The following is a 22,250-nucleotide window of genomic DNA, read 5'->3' on the forward strand; positions in this document are numbered from 1 at the left end:
CTGTCACAAGTGGAGATTTCCAAAAACTACATAAGCTGTGTAATCACCACAGACCGAACGTAGAAGCAGCCGTGACCATCCAGGTGTCTTCTAGTTAGTCAGGCACAAAAGAGGTTTTCAAAATGAAAACAATGCCACTCTGCTTGCTGTTATTTTTCATCTTGAAAGACATAATTCTTTGCTATAAAATTATTTGTATCTTAGTAATATTTACTATCAGTATTTGTGCAGTGGATTTAATATTATTTTTAAATAATTCACTATTATAATTACCTTTTTCAATTTAATTTTTTACCTTTTTATTTCTTTAATGCTTATTTATTTTTGAGAGAGAGACAGATAGACAGACAGAATGCAAGCGGGAGAGGGGCAGAGAGAGAGGGAGACACAGAGTCCAAAGCAGGCTCCAGGCTCCGGGCTCCAAGCTGTCAACACAGAGCCTGACACGGGGCTCAAGCTCACAGACCATGACATCATGACCTGAGCAGAAGTCAGACGCTTAATTCACTGAGCCACCCAGGTGCTCTTAACTTAAAATGTTTAATGAATTCATACACAATTATTTTCATGTTTCCTCAATATTAATAGCTTATAGGGCAAATATTGTTAGGTATAAACCATTTAAATGAAAGTTCCTTGGCTTTTCCATGATTTTTAAAAGGGTAAAGTAATTCTGAGACAAACAGTAAGAACTCCTAACCTATACCTTTCCTTTTCGTAGGCACTTTGATACTTCACTGTGGATGAACCACATTTTATACTGGAGTAAATGTTGATTTTGCGGCAGTAAACTCCTACACCCTTTTGTCTCAAAATATTCTATCAAAAGGTAGAACCTAAAATATACATGCCTTCGATCCAGCAGCCCCACTTCTGGGAAACTAGTCCAGGGTAAGCAGAGGAAAGAGGAAGGAAAATGTAGTAGCTTAGTAATCGGCTTATCCTCCAGGTAACAAAGACACCCAAAAGATCAGTGCATTAACACGTGACAGGTGTAAGTTGCATTCACGCAGCGTGTCCACAAAGAGACAGAGGGGATTTAGGTCCAAGAGGGCCAAGAAAAAAAAATTTTTTTTTAAAAACTGTTCTAGGTATTAGACTATTTATAAATGTATGGGGTCAATTGTGCAAAATATAAGACACTAGCACTAACACTAACAATACTCAAATACACCACATTATTGTGATAAAATACTAGTTGTGATAAAAGTTGTGATAAAAACTAGATTACTTTATGTGGAAATGATTAGAAAGAAGTCATAGAAACATTTTTAGGGATTGCTTTTAAGGCAAAGGGATTGCTTTTAAGGCAGTTTAAGGTGGAAGTCTATTACTGTCAATTGTTTATTCTCTTATTTCGTCAACCTAAATATCTTCTCTTTCTCTTTGCATATAATTCTGCAAGATGTACCCATACTTGTCTTTTCTATCAGTTAAATTTTAAGAGAAATATATTTTAGACAGAAGGCTTTGGATGATGCTCAAAATAACATTTCTGTGAAGTTTCTTTGACAAATAATTAAATTTGAAGTGTGTATTTAAGTTTCAGGTGGGCAATTGCTGCTAGTAGATTTTTTAAGCCAATAAAGCACAAGCAAGTTGTACAGATGACAGATCTAAAAGTTCATAACTTTTTTCATCTAGCAGTCTATCACAGAGAGAAGGAAAAGTGGTTGACATATTTTTGGACAGTGATAAGATTTTCAGAACATGAGATTTTCAATTAGTTTTCAAACTAACGTTCCATTTTTAAAGGTGAAGAAAGATATCAACGAGGTTTTTCCTGAGGCTTTGAGTATATGAATTAGATGCTCAAATCTGAGTAATCCACCAGCCACACTTACATAAATCAAAAATATATAGGGGCGCCTGGGTGGCTCCGTGGGTTAAGCGTCCGACTTCAGCTCAGGTCACGATCTCGCGGTCCGTGAGTTCGAGCCCCGCGTCGGGCTCTGGGCTGATGGCTCGGAGCCTGGAGCCTGCTTCGATTCTGTGTCTCCCTCTCTCTCTGCCCCTCCCCTGTTCATGCTCTGTCTCTCTCTGTCCCAAAAATAAATAAACATTAATATATATATATATATATATATATAACCCCCAAATAATGCTAGATTTCCAAATCAACTTTTATATCAAATTACTCTTACGACAGAAGATTATCCCTTTCTCCATTGCTGGGGAAATGGGGAATTGCTGCTCAAGGAATATAAAGTTTCAGTTATGTAAGATGAGTAACTTCTGAATACCTGGCGTACAACATTACGCGGATAGGTAACAACACAGCACTTCACACTTAAAATTTTGTTGAGGGTAGATCTCATGTTCATCTCACTACTGTAAAATTTAAAAAAAAAATCAAAGCTACAGAAAAACTTCCTCTTTTTTCTGTAAAGCAACCGAAGCATTTCATTTGAGTCTTAGGGACTGTAATCCAGAAGATACAGAATTAACCAAAATGGAAAGTGAGTTCTGAACTGTGAGCGGAAAGTACAGGCTTCTAAAGGTGAAATCCACAAGGTTACATAAATTGTTTTGGAAGAATTATGATGGGTGCTAGCAGAATTTAACCATCTGATACACCATTGGCTACAGAGAAACTATTTTAAACATACAAGAACTTGCAGAATTCTACACCCAGGAGTCCTCCTTGAGGAGTCTACCAGATCAGGAGCTTCGTCCAGCAAGGATGTAGTAAAGAAACTTCAGCAAAGGCCTAATAGTGAGCAATTTAATTTATCTGTACCCAAGATTAAAACAAAGTGGCACAGTGGTGGAAAACTAGCATACCGAGGTAGCACGTTGTGACAATGTAGTAATAACAGAACCAAAAATGAGAGAAGGAAGAAAGAGGAAATCAAAATATGATTCATACCTGATTGTTGTACAAGAAATACTGTTAAAGGATATCATTAAATACTGTTAACCTGGGTGCTGAAATAGTAAAATAGTAAAAAAAAAAAAAAAAATAGTAAAAAGTAAAATAGTAAAAAGGGAAACATAGCAAATGTAACAGAAGACATGTCTACTGACACTAACTCTTTTGGGGTTCCTAGACCCAATTCCAATATGGGGAAAAGGTGTCTCCCCACACACACACCAAGCGATTCTTGGACACCAGCATGACGTCTGAGAATTAAACCCAATTCTGACGCCATCTTTCCAGAGCATCAGATTCCACAGGTTAAGGGTTCAGTCCCACAAGACTGTGCCCCTCCCCATGCCACCCCAGCTTCAGACACCAGGCCCAAGCCCCTGGCTGTCACCGGTGCTTCTGACCCACTGGCTGAGGTCAGACTGAGGGTTCCGGCTGCCTCTTCCTCAGATACGTTTAATTTGCTAGAGTGGCTCACAGAAGTCAGGAAAACATTTGCTTACATTTACCAGTTTATTAAGAAATATGATAAAGGATATGAATCAATAGGCAGATGAAGAGATACATAGGGAGAGGTATGGGGAAGGGGCAAAGAGCTTTCATGACCACACCAGGGTGCACTCTATCCAGATTCCACACATTCACCAACGCTGAACCTCTTTTCGAGGGTCCTTCTGGGTTTTTATGAAGGCTTCAGTGCATAGTGATGATTGACTAAATCCATTGGCTGATTCAATCCCCAGACTCTCTCCCCTTCCTAGAGGTCACGGGTTGGGGCTGTAAGTCCCAACCCTGTAATCACATGGTTGGTCCTCCTGGCAACCAGTCCCTGTTCTTGGGTGGGGTCCAACTGTCAGCTTCATTAGAAAGGAGACACCCAGGTGATTTTTATGGCACTGAAGCCTTTCAGGAACTATGAATAAAGACCCAATGTATCCGACAAATATGTTTTGATCATAAGAATGACCCCTAATATATATTTCTTATAAATCATTATATCACAACATACAATCATAAAATACAATGACACAGTTGAGATCATATATAGACATCATATAAATAAATATAAAGGGGGTTAATTCATCTATTAAAAGAAAAAAATGTTCAATTTTGCTTAAAAAAGAAGACCCAACTATGCATGCTATATGCAAGAGACACACCTAAAACAAAATAGTTTAGAAGGAGGTACAAAAGGCCATTATCTTACTCAACAGGGAAACAGAAGAGGCACTTCCACTAAGTTCGAAACCAAGGCAAGAGTGCTCATTATCGCTACTACTATTCAACATTTTGCTGAAGATATTAACCATCACAGACAAGAGAAATCCATTAGAAGCATAAGAATCAACAATAGAGAAATAAAACTACTTCTCTTTACTGTTTCAGAGTTAAACCTCAAGAGAAGACAACTCTAGAGAAGAAAAGATCAAACTAAATAAAAAAGAAGTTAATAAGGTAACGGTTTAGAAAAGTTAACATAATAGAAACTGCTAGAATTCACAGGTACAAAAATAAGTGGTTAGGAGATGTAAGAGTAGAGTTAACCCCATTTACAAAATCAAAAGGGAATATCAAAGTTAAGAAGAAATTTGCAAAATACACACAGTAAAACCTTGGATTGCAAGTAACTTGTTCTGCAACTGTCCCACAAGATAAGCAAACATTTCTGGTCAATTTTAACTTGATAAACGAGCAATGTCTTGCAATATGACTCATACGTGATGCCGAACATCACACGATCACAACTGACCCAAAGGTTCTTCTCACGCACGCATGCACGCGCATGAGTGTGCTGTGGGGTTGTGGATGATCACCTCCCACGCTTGGGTGCTCAGTCTCAGGCTGCAGTATTGGGCAGAAATCAGTGATTTCTCAGAACATTGGAAGCTGTACACCACTGGCTCTAGTGTACTTTTTGCCACTTCCAAGCACCTATGGGCAATCCTTTGCTTTTCCATACGAGAGTAAGCTCAGGAACGCTTTGCTTCATTCTAGGTCAGGCTGCCTGCTGCCTACATATATGGGCCCTTTCCTCTGCTGCCTTATTGGCAGCAGGGCGTATGAGGAGAGTTTATTAATACTGTACCATAGTCAACGTCCATCTGTGGGAGCATCTACAGTGGCCCCCATGCAGAAAAGGAAACCATGGACAAGTACGAACGAGTATACGAGTGGCTGAATTGCAAGATTTTATAAGAAGTCTAACTTCTGCATTGCCTCTGCAGAGGAGGAGGAGAAGAAGGCAGAGGAACCCCTTACTTTAAATGAAATGAGGGAGCTGTGTAAAACGTGGGAAACAGCATAAAATTTTGCAGAAAAGCACCACCTGAATAAGGCGAAGTTGGTGCGAGGGATGAATCTGTTTAACGAGAATGGAATGTCACGTTTCCGCGAAATCCTCAAAAAGGCCAAAGTGTCGTTGGATAGGTTCTTTGTTAAAGTTGCACAAAAAGAAAAAGATTCCACTGAGCCAAGAGCAAGCAGTGATTCCGTTAGTGATAGTGAAAGTCGTCCTACACAGTAGCGCTCCTCTCTTGTCTCTCACACCAGCCGTGAAGGTTTTCAAAGGTAAGTGCAGGTTAAGTTGTTGATTTTTCTTTATATTTTCTTTTTTCTTTATTATTTTGTACTATGTTACAGTATTATAATCATTTTTATATGAATATTTTTGGGTTGTGGAGTGAATCATCTGAGTTTCCATTATTTTTCATGGAGAAATTTGCTTTGATATACAAGTGCTTTGGATTACAAGCATGTTTCCTGAACGAATTATGCTCACAAAGCAAGGTTTTCATGTGTAAGGAAAACTCTGACGTGTATGAACAAGCATAAAAGTTGATTTTAGAAAAGTGTGGGTAGCTCTTGGATTGGATGTTTCAACATGATAAAGGCGTTAGTATTTTCTACATTTCACACAGTTCTGCTGAAACTACTGCCATTTGACGGGGCGCCTGACTGGGTCAGTCAGTGGTGCATGTGACTCTTGATCTAGGGTCGTGAGTTTGAACCCCACATTGGGTATAGAAATTACTTAAAAATAATTTACATGTATTAATTTAATTAAATGTAATTAATTTATTTTAATCTAATTCATCTTTAATTAATTTTAATGTATTTCTTTAAAAAATACTGTCACTTGACAAATAATTATTACAGGCAAGAGCGGATGCTAACATTAGGAAGAGCTCAAGTATTATGAGAGTCGCGATATTTACATAGTCTCAAAGTGTTGCCTCGCAGATCTTCACTAATTAGAAAGAGAAAACAATTTTGTTACAGTGGTTGAACTTGATAGACACCACCAGCTGATAAAAGGTAATCAGTAATAAGACAGTGACATCGTGTTCTCCCTATATCATACCCTGAAAGGGTACACATCACTCTGTGGCATTCATGTCACAATGCATAATCTGGATTTAATTACAAAAAAGATTCAGACGACTAGGAATTTAGAGACATCCTACAATGAACCAATACTCTACAAACACGTCAGAATGGTGAAAGACAAAAAAAAACAAAAGAATAGTTGACTTTGAGAGACACTAAGGAGACAGGACCAGGAAGTTCAAGGCAGGATCCACGATAAGAATCTGGACCAGTGAGGGGCGCCTGGGTGGCTCAGTCAGTTAAGCGTCCGACTTCAGCACAGGTCATGATCTCAGTCCGTGGGTTCGAGACTTTTGTTGGGCTCTGTGCTGACAGCTCAGAGCCCGGAGCTGCTTGGGATTCTGTGTCTCCCTCTCTCTCTGCCCCTCCCCCGCTCATGCTCTGTCTCTCTCTCTCCTTCAGAAATAAAAAACATTAAAAGAAAAAAAGAAAAAAAAAAAGAACCTGACTAGTGAATGGATGTAAGCGGATCAATGGTTCAAATTTAAATAAAGTCTACAGATGAACTAGAAGCACTGGTATGAGTGTTAATGTCCCAGTTTTAGTAACTGTCCAAAGGTTAGGTAAGGTTTTAACATTCGGGAAATTTTCACATTTGGGAAACTTTCACATTTGGGAAAACTGGGCGAAGGGTATAGGGAAAGTCTTTATAACTTTTTTGTAAGTGTGAAATTATTTCAAAATAAAGTTTGAAAATGGCCTTATTTCGAAAAAAAAATGCACGATGAGGCTACAACAAATACATTTGGAGCTGGAGTAAGGAGTAAGCAGAACAATGAAATGGATACAAACACCAACGGAAATTGAGGATATGAGGAGAATGCTATTCAAATCAGTGGGGCAATGATTATCTCATGTGTTTAGAAAATGCACTTGCTGTTTAGAAAGGACAAAAAAAGATTGGTTACTGCAGGATTTAAACATACAAAATTAACTATAATTACAAAAAGTATTCATAAATGTGAAGCGGAGGGCCTTTCAGAGCAGGACGGAAAATTAAACACAAAACCAGCAAATATGGAAAAAAATAAGAAGAAATGAAAGACTACAAGAAAAAAAATATATTAGCAGCCCGATAGGAGATAAAAATATGACGACAGGCTATGCATAGGTAGATCATAGAAGAATTCAATGGCAAATCAAATCACGAAATGAGGTCCAAATTCACTCAGAGTTAATAAATGAAAATAGTATCAAGACACTGCTTTTAGGGAATCGAACAGGCCGAGATTAAAAAAAGATGATAAATCACAGCATGTTTGAGGTGCTGGCATCCTTCGTATGGCTGATTAATTTGTCAACGGGGTGACCATTTTGGAGGACAACTTAACATCATCTAGCAGAATTTTAACAGCACGTACTCTTTCTTTCAACAATTTCCCTGCCAGGAACTTACTTGTCCACTCTCAACAGTAACCCGATGGGCGTTTATTTCCTGAGAGCAGAAATTCTGGGCAGACGGATTCTGTTTATTCCCTGCCAAGGTCCTAGAAGAGCCTGGCACGTCCTTTTGATGAATGAATGAATCAGTCCATTGTAGCATTTGCTTGTCTAGCAAAAGCTAACAACAATTGTTGAATAAATCATCTATGATGCTTCGTATAACATCATGCAGAGGTTTCCTTTTATACTTTAATGAGAAAGATCTGTATGGCTGATCTCCTGGATCTTCAAGTTAAAGGCAGAGGAGTTTATTAAGTATTTATTGAAAAAGCTTTACTCAAGAGTGTGCCATCAATAACATCTTCTTCTTCTTATTGTTCCTTCAACTTATAATGTAGGCTGTCTTCTCCAATCTTTGATTAAAAACTCAAACCGGTCTTCAGAACTACTCGACTCACAGATCATGAAAAGGCCCCGGGTCATTTGCAGACAAACGTCACTGTTGTTTCTGAGTTAAAGTCCCCACTCCAAAGTGCTACGGAGCCAACTCCCCAATTTGTCCATTTGCAGCTCTGTCTCTCTTCTGTCTGCAGTTGGGTGGGAGAGATGCGGCCGACGACGGGGAAGAGCCAACACCCTTCCCCTCGCCAGAACTGCAAAGCCTGCCCATTTTCCTTTCCTCCTCGGTCCCCTACGGGGCCAGTGCCTTCTTTGCAGGAGCGGCCAGAAAGGAAAGAGGAGGGGTGAGGGGCGAGGGGCAGACGCAGGTACACGCCTAGGCAGTGCCTGAACAGGGCAGATGCCCCTTCTCTCTTGTCTTCTTGGAGGCTCTCTTGTGCTGGCCTGGACAAGGTCAGGACCAGCTCCGCTCGGGCTCTCCTCCTGCCCAGGCAGTGGGTCCACCCCTGGGAAAGCACTTCTCCTGAAACTTCCTCCATTCCCCACCCCCGCTTGGGCGTCCTGTTTGTCAGAGAAAAGAGACCAATGAGCCCTCTCATTGAATTCAATCTTCATATCCAGGTAAAGCACAAGGAATGAAGAAATGTATTTGGGGCATTTCAAACCATCTGACATTAAAAGTGTGATAGAAGACACGCTGTGTGCTGCTGAAAGGAAGTCTTATTTAGGTAACTTCCTTTTAAGCTATTTTTCTTCTTTCAGGCTCAGTCAGGTTAAAACAATTGTTAAATATCATGCGTGCTTAGACATGGTTGTAATACAGGCATTTGGTGCAAAAATCCACGCAATGATTAAAAAAACGGGAGAAACGCCGTACTTTAGCTATCTATTTACATTAATTCTAAAATACAGGTTTTGCTTTTTAAATTAATAATGATAAGCACCATGCCTTACATAGCTTTATATTCTTCTATATGGTATTTTGATGAGGGTTTTATAAAAATAAACACAAGCACACTTCATAATGCCAAACATTGAAATCTGAAACTGTGTCTAGAGGATATAGCTACAGACAGAAGTGTGGGATGGTATATGTTAAAAAAAAAAAACTATTTTCAGCAATGCTGCAATAACAAACAAAAAAATAGGTCTGAAACTATTCCTTCTTCTGGAGGATCTCAGCCTAGACTTCACTCTGATAGACTGCTTACGTCCACCTGGGATGAATGTGTAAGACCGTGTAGAACTTTAAAATTTACTTACGTTTACGTTTTTCTTTCATTCATAAAATATTCTTAAAACTAAGGGACAGATTCAATTCATTAATAAAAGGATTCACTGAATTTAATAGTATAAAAATACATAGATACTAAAAGTAAAATACTTAGCAAAGGAGTCAAAACAGAAAGCAAAGTTAAACAATTGACAGGTATTTTTAAAATGCACTTTTAAAATTATTTCTTTAACTTCCAAAATTTATGCAATGAGTATCTATTACTTTGTTCTAAGGATAATATTGTTTCCAAGAGTTATCTGGTAGCTAATATATAAGGAATAATGAAGTGGCACAAGACAGATACCCATGCACCTCAAAGAAAAATATTACTAGGTAAAAACAGAAAATTCATTGCAAAGTACTTTTCTCATATTATGTTGATTTCACACTAGCTTTTAATTTTTTTAAGCAATCTCTGCACCCAAAGTGGGGCTCGAATTTACAACCCCGAAATCAAGTCACATGCTCTACCAACTGTGTCAGCCAGGTGCCCCTAAAGCTAGGTTTTCATTTTAATAGACTCTAGTGTTCTAGGATAACTTCTTTTTTTAAACATTTTTATTTATTTTTGAGAGACAGAGAGAGACAGAGCATGAGCAGGAGAGGGGCAGAGAGAGAGGGAGACACAGAATCCAAAGCAGGCTCCAGGCTCCGAGCTGTCAGCACAGAGCCCAACATGGGGTTCGAACCCACAGACTGTGAGATCATGACCTGAGCTGAAGTCAGATGCTCCATCAACTGAGCCACCCAGAGGCCCCTTTTAAAAAAAATTTTTTTTAATGTTTATTTATTTTTGAGAGAGAGAGAGAGAGAGAGAGACAGAGCCTGAGCTGGGGAGGGGCAGAGAGAGAGGGAGACATAGAATCCCAAGCAGGCTCCAGACTCAGCCATCAGCACAGAGCCAAACGCCGGGCTCAAACCCACAAACCAGGAGATCATGACCTGAGCCAAAGTCCGATGCTCAACCGACTGAGCCACCCAGGTGCTCCAATAGGCTCTAGTATTCTAATGTGAAATGTGCCTCTTACATAAATGTAATGTAGAGCTCCTATTTCTAGCAATGTGTCTGTCAGGTGGCATATCCAGAAAATCCTGTCCCCAAACAATGGATGTATTCAAACATGATTTTAACAGCAGAGCAAAGGAAGTAGAAGAAGTTATCATGGAACGCCTGGGTGGTTCAGTCGGTTAAGTGTCCGACTTCTGCTCAGGTCATGATCTCGCAGTTCATGAGTTCGAGCCCTGCATCAGGCTCTGTGCTGACAGTTCAGAGCCTGGAGCCTGCTGGATTCTGTGTCTCCCTCTCTCTCTCTCTGCCCTTTCCCTGCTCATGCTCTGTCTCTCTCTCTCTCTCTCTCTCTCTCTCTCTCTCTGTCTCTCTCTGTCTCTCTCTCTCTCTTTCTCTCTCTCAAAAATAAACATTAAAAAAAAATAAAGTCCCATTGTTCTTTAAGTTAAGGAAGAAAGAAAGAAAGAAAGAGAGAAAGGAACTATCATGTGCCAAAAATGCATAGGAATTAGAAACAAGTGGAAACTTGAGGGTGATATTACTGCAGCCATTCTGTGACATCATAATTAAAAGTCTAGAACTCAGGAACTCAGTTGCCCCAGAATGTAGGTAACATATTTTTGGACATCCAAAATGAGGGCTTGGAACTGGAACCCCACAAAAATTGGTCTCTTTAAGAACTGTACCCTCAGTGAAAGGATGGGTTGTAGAAAGAAAAAGAAGTCAACCTTCCAGAAAGGGAGATAAGACATTTTTTTTCCCCTAGGGAGAAAAACAAAATAGAGTCTTCTTTGAGACTTCCTTGCCACATGCACTCTCTCACATCAATTTCAACACCTGATGCAGGTTGCAACACCCCTGGGGCTTAAAGAGCCAAACATGCCTCCTGGAGAAACATATTCAAACGTGGCCATAAGGGGTTCCCATTGGTAAAACTCCACTGAACACAAGATCACAACAACAACAACAACAACAACAACAACAAATTATAAAAGCAAAATTCAATAAGCCATTAAGGAGGATCAGTAGAAACAATAAAGAAGAGAATCAGATATCCCCCTACCAACACTTCAGATGAAGTTTTGAGTTTCACATCTGGAGTATATATGGAAAATGCTTTCAAAAATAAAAATGAAAAATGTTTAAAAGTTACTATCTTGGGCACTGGGTGGCTCGGTCGGTTAAGTGTCTGACTCTTGATTTCAGCTCAGGTCATGATCTCATGGTTCATGAGTTCAAGCCCCATGTCAGGCTCTGTGCTGATAGCGTGGAGCCTGCTTGGGATTCTCTGTATCCCTCTCTCCCTGCCCCAGCCCTGCTCTCTCTTTCTCTCTCTCTGTCTCTCTCTCTCTGTCTCTCTCTCTCTCTCAAAAATAAATAAATAAACATTAAAAAATATTATCTTAGTGGAGTTGTGAAAAAGTGAGCAAATGTTTGCTATGACATGTAAGTCATTCCAGCATCAACTCAAAGGATGAGAGTCCAAAGTCTTGTCTGATTATCATCAAAGGTAGGGATGCCTTGGTTCAGTCCATAGGGTGTGTGATTCTTGATCTTGGGGTTGTAAGTTCGAGGCCAACCTTGGGCATGGAGCCTACTTAAAAATAAACAAACAAACAAACAAATAAATAAATATCATCTGAATCAGGTATGGGTGAGACCCCACATATTATTCATCCTGAGGCAAAACTACTATCTAGCTGTGAACCTATGAAAACAGACAAGTTATGTGCTTCCAAAACACCATGGTGGGAATGTCTATTCCACTCCATTCCAAAATTCCCACTCCAAAAGAGAGATGGAGGAAAGAAGGAAGGCGCTGTGGGTACTAAGCAAGTCCAGAATCTACCAAGGCAATCTCCATTAGATCTTAAGTCTCCAGAATAAACCTCACTGGTTCAGGGCTGTGCCTCCTGGGGTACAGCCACTACCTCCGGACTCTGCACAGGCTCAGTCTCTTCGGCTCAGCAAGGTGCCTCCCCGTGTCTCTCAGTGAGGACCTTGCCACTGAGGCAAGCCCAAAACCAGAGAGGCTTCGAAACCAAGGAGGAACCAGCCCTCCCCACGCCCGAGTGTCCGCAAACCAACTTTAGGTACTACTCTTCATTCTCTGGAGGAGTACCGCGTTTCACAACCAAGTAGATACGTCCCGTCTCGTAGAATCCAAGGAGTCCAACAGCCTGCCTTCATTTGCTCCCACTTGCTCTGACCCTTTAATTCAAAGGGCCCTTGTCTCTGCTCCCATAATCTCCCCTCTATTTCTGGTTTCTGCTACCACAAGACTGAAAGTACCCATTATCAGCACTGCTGTTCAGGACTGCTCTTAAGATCCTAAGAAGGAAAAGTAGGGGGAAAAGGAAGTAGAAGTAGGACAAATGAATCTGGAGTAACAAATCTTCATTATCTGCAGATGTGTGACTATAAAACGACATAAAAATGCAAGAATATCTAAAACTAATTAATAAGATAATTGAGCAAAGTTGTTGTTTAAAAGATAAATATGCTAAAAGTAATAGCAGATTCATGACCTGGAAGAAAATTTAGAAAAGCATAAAAATAATTTAATTTTTTAGAACAAATATAAAAATAATTTTTAAATGCCACTTACCACAGCAATAAAATATAAAATAACTAGGAATAAACATAACAAAACGTTTGCATACATTTTATGGAGATAAGTCAGACATTTGAAAAGTACTAAATTGAAAGACTGCCGTCTGCATAGATTGGAATGCTAACATTTGTCAAGATATCAGCCAAGCACAAATCGTTTCATCATTATAATCAACTTCTAAAAAAAATAGGAGGATATGGATAATATTTTATGGCCTTTAGATAGGAAGTGAGTCTTTAAAGAAGACACAGGCAAAATATAACAATAATAGTAAAATTAAAAACATCTTTGCCTAGGCACAGCTGGGTGGCTCAGTCGGTTAAGTGTCCGATTTGGGCTTAGGTCATAATCTCACTGTTGGTGGGTTCGAGCCCTGCGGTCGCGCTGGGCTCTGTGCTGACAGCTCAGAGCCTGGAGCCTGCTTCAGATTCTGTGTCTCCCTCTCTCCCTCCCCCTCCCCTGCTTGTGCTCTCTCTCTCCTCTCTCTCTCTCTGTCATCTCAAAAATGAATAAACGTTAAAAATGTTTTAAAAAGATATTTACCTAAAAGACAGCCTTTAAAAATGTAAAAACGTAGCCAGCACACGGGGCGCCAGGTCCTTCAAATAGACCAGGTTCGGCCACTCTCCGCTGACAAAATCCAAGGGCAGAGACACGGGAGGTGGTGGAACAAGAAAGGAATTTATTTCCGAGAGGCTGACACCAACACCGGGAAGACAGGGGACTAGGGTCTCAAAGACCGTCTCCCAAGTGCTGAAATTACTTGCAGGTTGTCTAAGGAACATGTGGGGCGAAGGTGGGTGGGTACCCGCAGGCAGGCAGGCAGGGAAGGTCAAATCCATCATTAGGTTGGAGTCCGTCACTGGGCGGGCCTGGCCAGCTCGGGTAGTTTTGGTTCCCAGCAGGGGATGCTTTGCCCTCAGGGTCTTCTGCCTGAGCTCTGAGACCAGCGGGAAGGAACCCAGCTAGGAAGTTCGAGGTCAAAATGGAGGCAGCCAAAATCCCCTTTCAAAAAGGGAACTTTCAGATGAAGATATTTGTAATGCTTACCTCAACAACAACAAAAATTCTTTCTGAAAATAATAAAGAGCTCCTAAAAATAAAACAGTAAACAATGAATCTAATAGAAAAAACAATAGACAAAATAGGTCATCAGGCAGTTCACAGAGAGGAAATCCAAATGACTGTTAAACATTTGGAAAAGTTGTTCCGTAAACAAATCATAACTAGAGAAAATTATAATTTAATGATAAAGAGATCAGCAAAGATCAAGTCCAAGATACCATGTGTTAGTGAGGATGTAAGTATTCAGATCTCTGCGTCCACTATTAGGAACTTATTTGGTAGGTGATCTTTGAGGGCCAGTTTGACAATATCTAGAAATTTCAAAATGTTCCTACACGTTAACTCGGTCACATGATCAAGTGACATTTACAAATGCTCATAACAGCTTTGGTTGTCTTCGGAAAATACTAGAAACAGTATTAATGCTCATCAGCAGGTGAATAGGTAATAAAATGTGACATATTCTTGCAAAATAATAACGTACACTATAAGTTAATACATTACAGCCACATGCACTCACGCTGATAAATACAATTTGAGAGGAAAAGAGGATCCAATGCAGAAAAATCCTTTATAAAGCTTTAAAATATGCAGAAAAATAAATGTATATGTGAAATACTAACACTCAATCTAGGAACTGATTATCTGTAAAGAGACAGAAGACCTACACCTGTTCCTTAATGTTTAATTCTGAAATTGGACCTGAATATATATAACTGCAATTCAACATAAGTAAAGATAATGCAACCTACATAAAATTAAAATGTAACAGGCTTTTTCCACTTCCTTCTAAATATTTAGAATATATGGAGGAACTTAAACTTATTTGAAAGAGATAACCTTGCGTTGTCACTTTATCTTCAGATATAAAAATGAAACATTATAGAAGTTCACCAGAATTTTAATCATTATTATTATTTTCTTCTAATAGAAGGCATGACCTCTCATGTTTTTTCCACAGATTTGCAGTTATCAAAATAGGAAAGTGACTTCACTGTGAATACTATTGAACATGACTGATTTCAGGCTCTACTGTAGTTTCCTGGAAAGTAAATAAAATGCACCATGATTTTCACAATTGCAAAATGAGAATTGTACATTCCTGGAAGCCAATACATGATTACAAATTAAAGCCAATTTGATATGCAAAATAATATAATAAGGATTATTTTTATAAATTTATATTAACATGTATAAATTATACAAATACTAATTATTTACACGCTGGCTAAATTTGCAGTTTAAAGTAACATGAGAGAAAACCTGGAAGATATTAATTAAATGACATAATATTTGACTGAAAGTCCACTTATGAATTTTCAACTATACATGGTAAATAGAAAGCTGTTGCTTTAAAATAAAAAAAAAAACACCAAAAATGATGAAATGTATTCCTAGTTAGTGATTCAGCAATACATTTGATAGTATGCAAAATAGTAAATCACTGACCTTATTTTGAAGTGTATACATGACATTTTCTTAGGTTAGTAGAGACAGATGAGAATCGCCTTTCAGTATAGGTTGTTATAACTTGTTATGAATTTACTGTTACAGTCTATTTTTTTAAATGTTTTTATTTATTTTTGAAGTGGAGAGAGAGACAGAGCATGAGCAGGGGAGGGGCAGAGAGAGAGGGAGACACAGAATCCTAAGCAGGCTCCAGGCTCCGAGCTGTCAGCACAGAGCCCGATGAGGGGCTTGAACTCACGAGCTGTGAGATCATGACCTGAGCCCAAGTCTGACGCTTAACCGACTGAGCCACCCAGGTGCCCCGGTTACAGTCTATTTTATTACTACAGTTTATTCTGAGTCTCAAATAATTTTGAAAATATTTGAATAATTTTGATAATATATCTTTACTTTGGCTTCTGCAATGAAGTATTTATTATTCCAAACTTATCCATGTAACATTTACAATATGGTTTTTAAAACAGTTTATTAATTCAAGGTTTTTGAATTATTTTTAAAATTACAGGCAGTCAAGGGGCGGCTCAGTCAGTTAAGCGCCTGACTCTTGGTTTCAGCTCAGGTCATAATCTCACGGTTCATGAGTTCGAGCCTCACATCATGCTCTGTGTTGACGGTATAGAGCCTGCTTGAGATCCTCTCTCTCCTCTCTCTGCCTCTCTCCTGCTCTCTCTGTCTCTCTCTTTCTCTCTCTCTCTCTCTCTCTCACACACACACACACACACACAATCTCTCTCTCTCTCTCTCTCTCTCTAAAATAAAGGGGAAAAAACATTTAAAAAAATCCCACACACAGGCAGTCAAAAAGACCTCTCCTGTTTCTGGACTACAGTCAAATACCCTAAAGTGATTTGCTGAAGTGTCTTCAGGTTATGAGGGGTAGCTGGGTATAATATTTTCTGTATAGTACTTTCTTTTCCTAAGAGCGTGGGGTGAGTACATTAATATTACTGAGGTTATATGCAGAACAAAGGAATTAAAACATGGAAATAAACTTTTTAATCATAAATAAGATGATCTATAATGAAAACCAAACAGTAATGAGTATTATCTATTAAAATTAGATAAAATTAGATAAAAGTTTTCACAAAGTAGAAACTTTAGGAAGCACAAGAAGTAGGTAACGTAAAGAAGCAAGACACTTTTTATATCATTTTATTAGCCCAGATTACGGAAAAAACATCCCATATAAAGTAATTAATAAGGCGAGCGAATTGTTGTATATATATTAACTACTTGATTTACATTCATCTGTATCACTTCCTAGCAATTACCCATGAAATGTTTAAAAAAAAATTTAATGTTTATTTATTTTTGAGACAGAGAGACAGAGCATGAGCAGGGGAGGGGCAGAGAGAGAGAGAGGGAGACACAGAATCGGAAGAGGGTTCCAAGCTCCAAGCTCCAAGCTATCAGCCCAGAGCCTGATGTGGGGCTCAAACTCACAAGCCATGAGATGCTGACCTGAGCTGAAGCCAGAGGCTTAACCGACTAAGCCACCTAGGTGCTCCGGCCATGAAACATTTTAAAAGCTTACCATTTATTATGTCAAAAACAAAACTTCGTTGTATTCTTCAATAAAACAGGAAACTTAAAAAATGTGAAAAATTAATTACTGTGCCACTTAGAGATTTTTTTAAATGATGATGAATGACCTCTAAGGCCAAAGGGGCAAGCCACATTTAATGATGAGACATTTCCTCTTAGAAATTACGGACTACCAGCAAAGCTGTGGTCAGAGAAGTATTCGAGGGTCAAAAATGAATTCATTTCTTGGTAAAAGTGAATTAAAATAAGTTAAGCATTTAAGTTATTACTACAACTAAAACCCAAAAGAAATATAAGGAATGAATTAGTAAAGATTAAAACAGAAAGTGGTAGAAAAAAAATTTTTTTCAGTAAAAACAATACAAAAGTCTAATGGCTATTTTTTTGAAATCAAGCAATAAGAGAGAACAGAAGATAACTAATCAAAAATTTTCCCATAAGAAATGCAAACAAATTCACATGTTATAGTCAGATTTATATATACACATGTATTAAATATATATATAAATTAAGATCAGGAAGGTAAATTCGACAATGTACTTTTAAAAATTATCTGAACAAGTTAAAGTTTATTCTGGGAAGGCAGAGGTAGCTAAACATTTAACAATCTATCAATGCAATTCATCATAATAGCACATTAAATAGAAAAAAAAACTCATGAAAATAATCATAATAAAACCCCCATAAGAGGGGGGGAAATTACTTGCGAGCACTCAACACACATTTATAACAAGTTGCAAAGTAAGAAACTAGGAAACTTCTTATGATGATAAGTGTATTCATTAAAAATCTATAGCCAAGACCAAAATTAATGGGAAAATGTTTGAAGCATTTATTTTAAAGTCAGGAACAAAACAAAGGTGACCTCTCTGGTAAATAGTATGAACATGAAAAGACAATAAAGACCGTCCTCCTGTACAATAAAATTTTTTAAATGATAGAATATTTGAGACCGGAAAGAAAAAACCATCGCTGGTAAGAGAAAACACATTCATTTAGGAGAGTATTAGAGGCAAAGGGAATCAATTGTACATTTCAACAATGCCAGCTGGCTATAAAGTGAATATGTAACAACTGGTAGCTTTTGAGGAATCAATTGTAACAATTAGAAAATTTGTTTAACGAAGTAAAATGGTCATCCCTAGAGCAACATGAAATAAAAGGTACCTGAGTGTAAATCTTAACAAATGTATGAAACTTCCATGGAAGACATTATGAAGCCGAAGTGTAAATACAGATGAATTTGACATCAAAGTTTGTGCGATTCTGTGTTCTTGGAATTCGACAATGTCTATTTAAAAAAATCACCCTGCATGTCTGAGCTAGTTTTTACGTAGTGATTTGCTGCTTGGATCACAACATTTAACTATGTTTGCTTTTAGAAAATCAAAGATGTGTTGAGATTGAAAAAAAGCGGTACTCCAGAGGCAACAGGTTAGATAAGATATTGTCCAGTTATATTTAATATAACAATTTATATGATGCAATTATAAGTGGCATGGCTAAAGGACTTGAAAAGCAGCCTGAAGACTCTGCAAAATGTTTTCTGCTGACAGGCAACCCCACTGGCACTAATTTCAGTTCTTTTAGACTCTATTCCAGCATATTTCCAGACCAGTCCGATATCTCTCCTGACGTTGGGTTTTTCTCCAGCATCCAAATAGTGAGTCCACAATTCTGTACTCCTTGTCTTATTTATTTATTTATTAGTTTGTTTATTTGTTTATTTATTTATTTAGCTTTGGTTTGCCTTTTTTTAAGTTTATTTATTTATTTTGAGAGAGAGAGAGAGAGAGCGCACAAGCAGGGGAAGGGGGGTGGGGGGAGAGAGAAAGACAGAGAGAGAGAGGGACAATCCCAAGCCGGCTCCGCACTGTCGGTGCAGACCCCGATGTGGGGCTCAAACTCATGAACCATGAGATCATGACCTGGGCCAAAATCAAGAGTCAGATGCCTGAGTCAGTTAGACACCCATTTTTTTTTTTAAACAAAGCTCCAAAACCATAGATTTGTTTCCAGGGTTTACCTGTTGTGTGAGTGGCTACTGCCCTATGGGGCTTCACAAACTTCTCTCTGAAAAAACACTCCCTCCAAATTGAATCCTGCACTTAAAGAGCAAAACTTCACCCGTCTTAAGTACTTTAGGCTTTAGACATGATTTTCACAGAAAATGGATAGAGAGGTTTTAAGCATTGGTTTAAAAACACAGGGTTCAAAGGTGGCCAGTTTAATGGGGACAATACTTCAGATGGGTAATGTCACTCCAGATGAATAAGTATTTTTGGAGTGCTTCCTGGAGGAAAGAAATAAATTCTTTGCCTCTGCTGAGTGTAATTTTCAAATACCTTACTTTAGAGTTACTATTGTTTTTTTTTTCATTTAATTATATAAATAAATAAATAAATAAATAAATAAATATTTGTTCACATTTTATTGAAACCAAAGTGTGCTTATTTGTAAAATGATATTTGTCACAGGAAGAACTTGTGCACCGTATACATAACTGTGAGTCTATTATTTTTTTAAGTAAGCTTTTGCCCAAAAGGGGGTTTGAATTCACGATCTGGAGATTAAGAGTCACATGCTCTACTGACTGAGTTAGCCAGGTGTTCCAGAGCTGTGATATTTCTTTTTTTTTTTTTCTTTTTTTTCTAATTTAGGTTAGTTGACATAGAGTGTAGTATTGGTTTCAGGAGTAGAATTCAGTGATTCATCACATACAACACCCAGTGCTCATCACAAGTGCCCCCTCCTAAATGCCCATCACCCATCAGCCCCTCCCCCACCCACCCCCCTCCATCAACCCTTAGTTTGTTCTCTATATTTAAGAGTCTCTTATGGTTTGCCTCCCTCTCTGTTTTTATCTTATTTTATTTTTCCTTCCCTTCCTCTATATGCATGCATTTTGTTTCTTAAATTCCACATATGAGTAAAATAATGTGATACTTGTCTTTCTCTGACTGCCTTGCCATTTCCAACAACGTGGAAGGGACTTTGAGTATATTATGCTAAGTGAAATAAGTCAGCCAGAGCTGTGATAGTCTTAAGAGTCAACTTGGACTAAAGTAATTTATTACAGAATTAAAATATCTAAAGGAAAGTCAATCCCAATATTGCCATTCATATTCTTTTTTTTTCCCCTTCTGGATGATTAAGATATTTAGAGCACTGATTTCAGCTAACAGAAGCTTTGGAAGGGATGAAGGACAGATAAAATCCCATGAGGTTCCTTCACCAATAGGACTTGCTGAGATCTGGAAACCATTCCCCTAGGAGATCCTTCCCAAGAAAGTTGTTCCCCATCCGCTATTCCTGCTAGCTTTGGCAAAATTTCTCGTCCAAATGGAGAGAAAGAGGGTCCCGTTGACTGGCTAATCCTGAATATTAAAAACAATAAAAACTGGTTTCAGACCTGTGATGTCTCCAGTTTTTAATAGTCCATGAAATGTTTTAATGAAAATCAGGAACCTTTTCATTGGGAATGGGGTTTCTACAGTTTTATATAGTTGCCATTCTATCAAAAACAAAAGTAATGATTTTAGACTAAAATCTAATGTAAATAGAAAGCAAAGTTTGTGTGCATATATATTTATCTGCATATGTGAATACTAATGCAGCTCATTACACCAAGGCATCATGAACATTTAATGAAGCCAGGGGATTTTCAAATTCTTTCAAACCAATTTGGACATCTCTGTAAGGAACAGTCTTTATAGTTAGAGTGTTTTTCTTATTGTTTGTAGAAGAGAACAAATTCACTCTTCACCATTATGGCATCTAAATTTCTGAACAAAGAGGTCCCTCAAACACTAACTCTTCCAAAAAATGTTCAAAATGGTGAATACTCAAAAGAGAGTTGGGATGATTGACTTTTGTACTTACAGAAAGGACTTGTTGAGATTCCTTTGACATCTTCCCCTGGTAGTGCCTTAATGTGCTTCCGCCCTAACTAATACACTGATGCCAACTTGTATAAGAGTTCATTAGCTTCAAATGCTCTTACTCAAAATTTACCAAATGATATAATGGCTTCACTAATTCTTTTTATGTTCAATTTTCCTAATCAGGTAATTATTAGTTTTTCAAATTGAAACATAATTGACATAGAACGTTGTATTCGTTTCAGGTGTACAACACGATTAAGTATTTGTATATATTGTGAAACGATCAGTGCAATAAGTCTAGTTAACATCCAGTACCATATACAGTTACAAAACTTTTTTACTTGTGATGACAACTTTTAAGATTTATTCTTGGCAATTTTCAAATATAGGATACGGCATTATTAACCATTGTCACCATTGTGCACATTACCTCGCCATGACTTATTTATTGTGTAACTGGAAGTTTATACCTCTTGACCCCCTTCATCCATTTCACCCATCACCCACTCCTACCTCTGGCAACCATGAATTTGTTCTCTGTATCTATGAGCTTGGCTTTTCATTTTTGTTGTTGTTGTTTAGATCACACATATAACTGAGATCATGCAGTATTTGTCTTTCTCTGTTGACTTATTTTGCTTAGCATAATGCCCTTCAGGTCCATCCATGTTGTCACAAATGGCAAGATTTCATTCTTTTCTATGGCTGAAAAGTATTCCACTGTGTATATACCACATCTTTATCCATTAATCCATCAATGGACACTTGAGTGGCTTCCACATCTTAGCTATTGTGAATAATGCTGCAATGAACAGAGGGGAGCATATATCTCCTTGAATTGGTGTTTTTGTTTTCTTTGGATAAATACCCAGGAGAGGAGTTGCTCGATCACATAATAGTTCCATTTTTAATTTTTTGAGGAACCATATGGTTTTCCATAGTGGCTGCACCAGTTTCCCACCAACAGGGCGCAAGTGTTACCTTTTCTCCACATCTCTGCTAACACTTATTTCTTATCTTTTTGATAAAAGCCATCCTGACAGGTGTGAGGTGATATTTCACTGCAGTTTTGATTTGTATTTCCTGATGATTAGTGATATTGAGCATCTTTTCACATATCTGTTGGCCAGCTATATGTCTGCTTTAGAAAAGTGTCTATTCAGGTCCCGAATAGTATTTTTTGAAGCTATGATAAAGAAAACTTCTTCTTAAATAATTTACTAGTTTTTCACAGTTAACCTGTAATAATAATGAGAGCTAAGTGCACATAAAACATGCATACTCAGCAAATAGATTTGGCCAACTTATATTTACCATGTTGGTTTAATAGTCATCTGATTTGATTTTAA

Source organism: Panthera leo, chromosome A1 (assembly GCF_018350215.1).
Source record: "Panthera leo isolate Ple1 chromosome A1, P.leo_Ple1_pat1.1, whole genome shotgun sequence".
NCBI lineage: Eukaryota > Metazoa > Chordata > Mammalia > Carnivora > Felidae > Panthera > Panthera leo.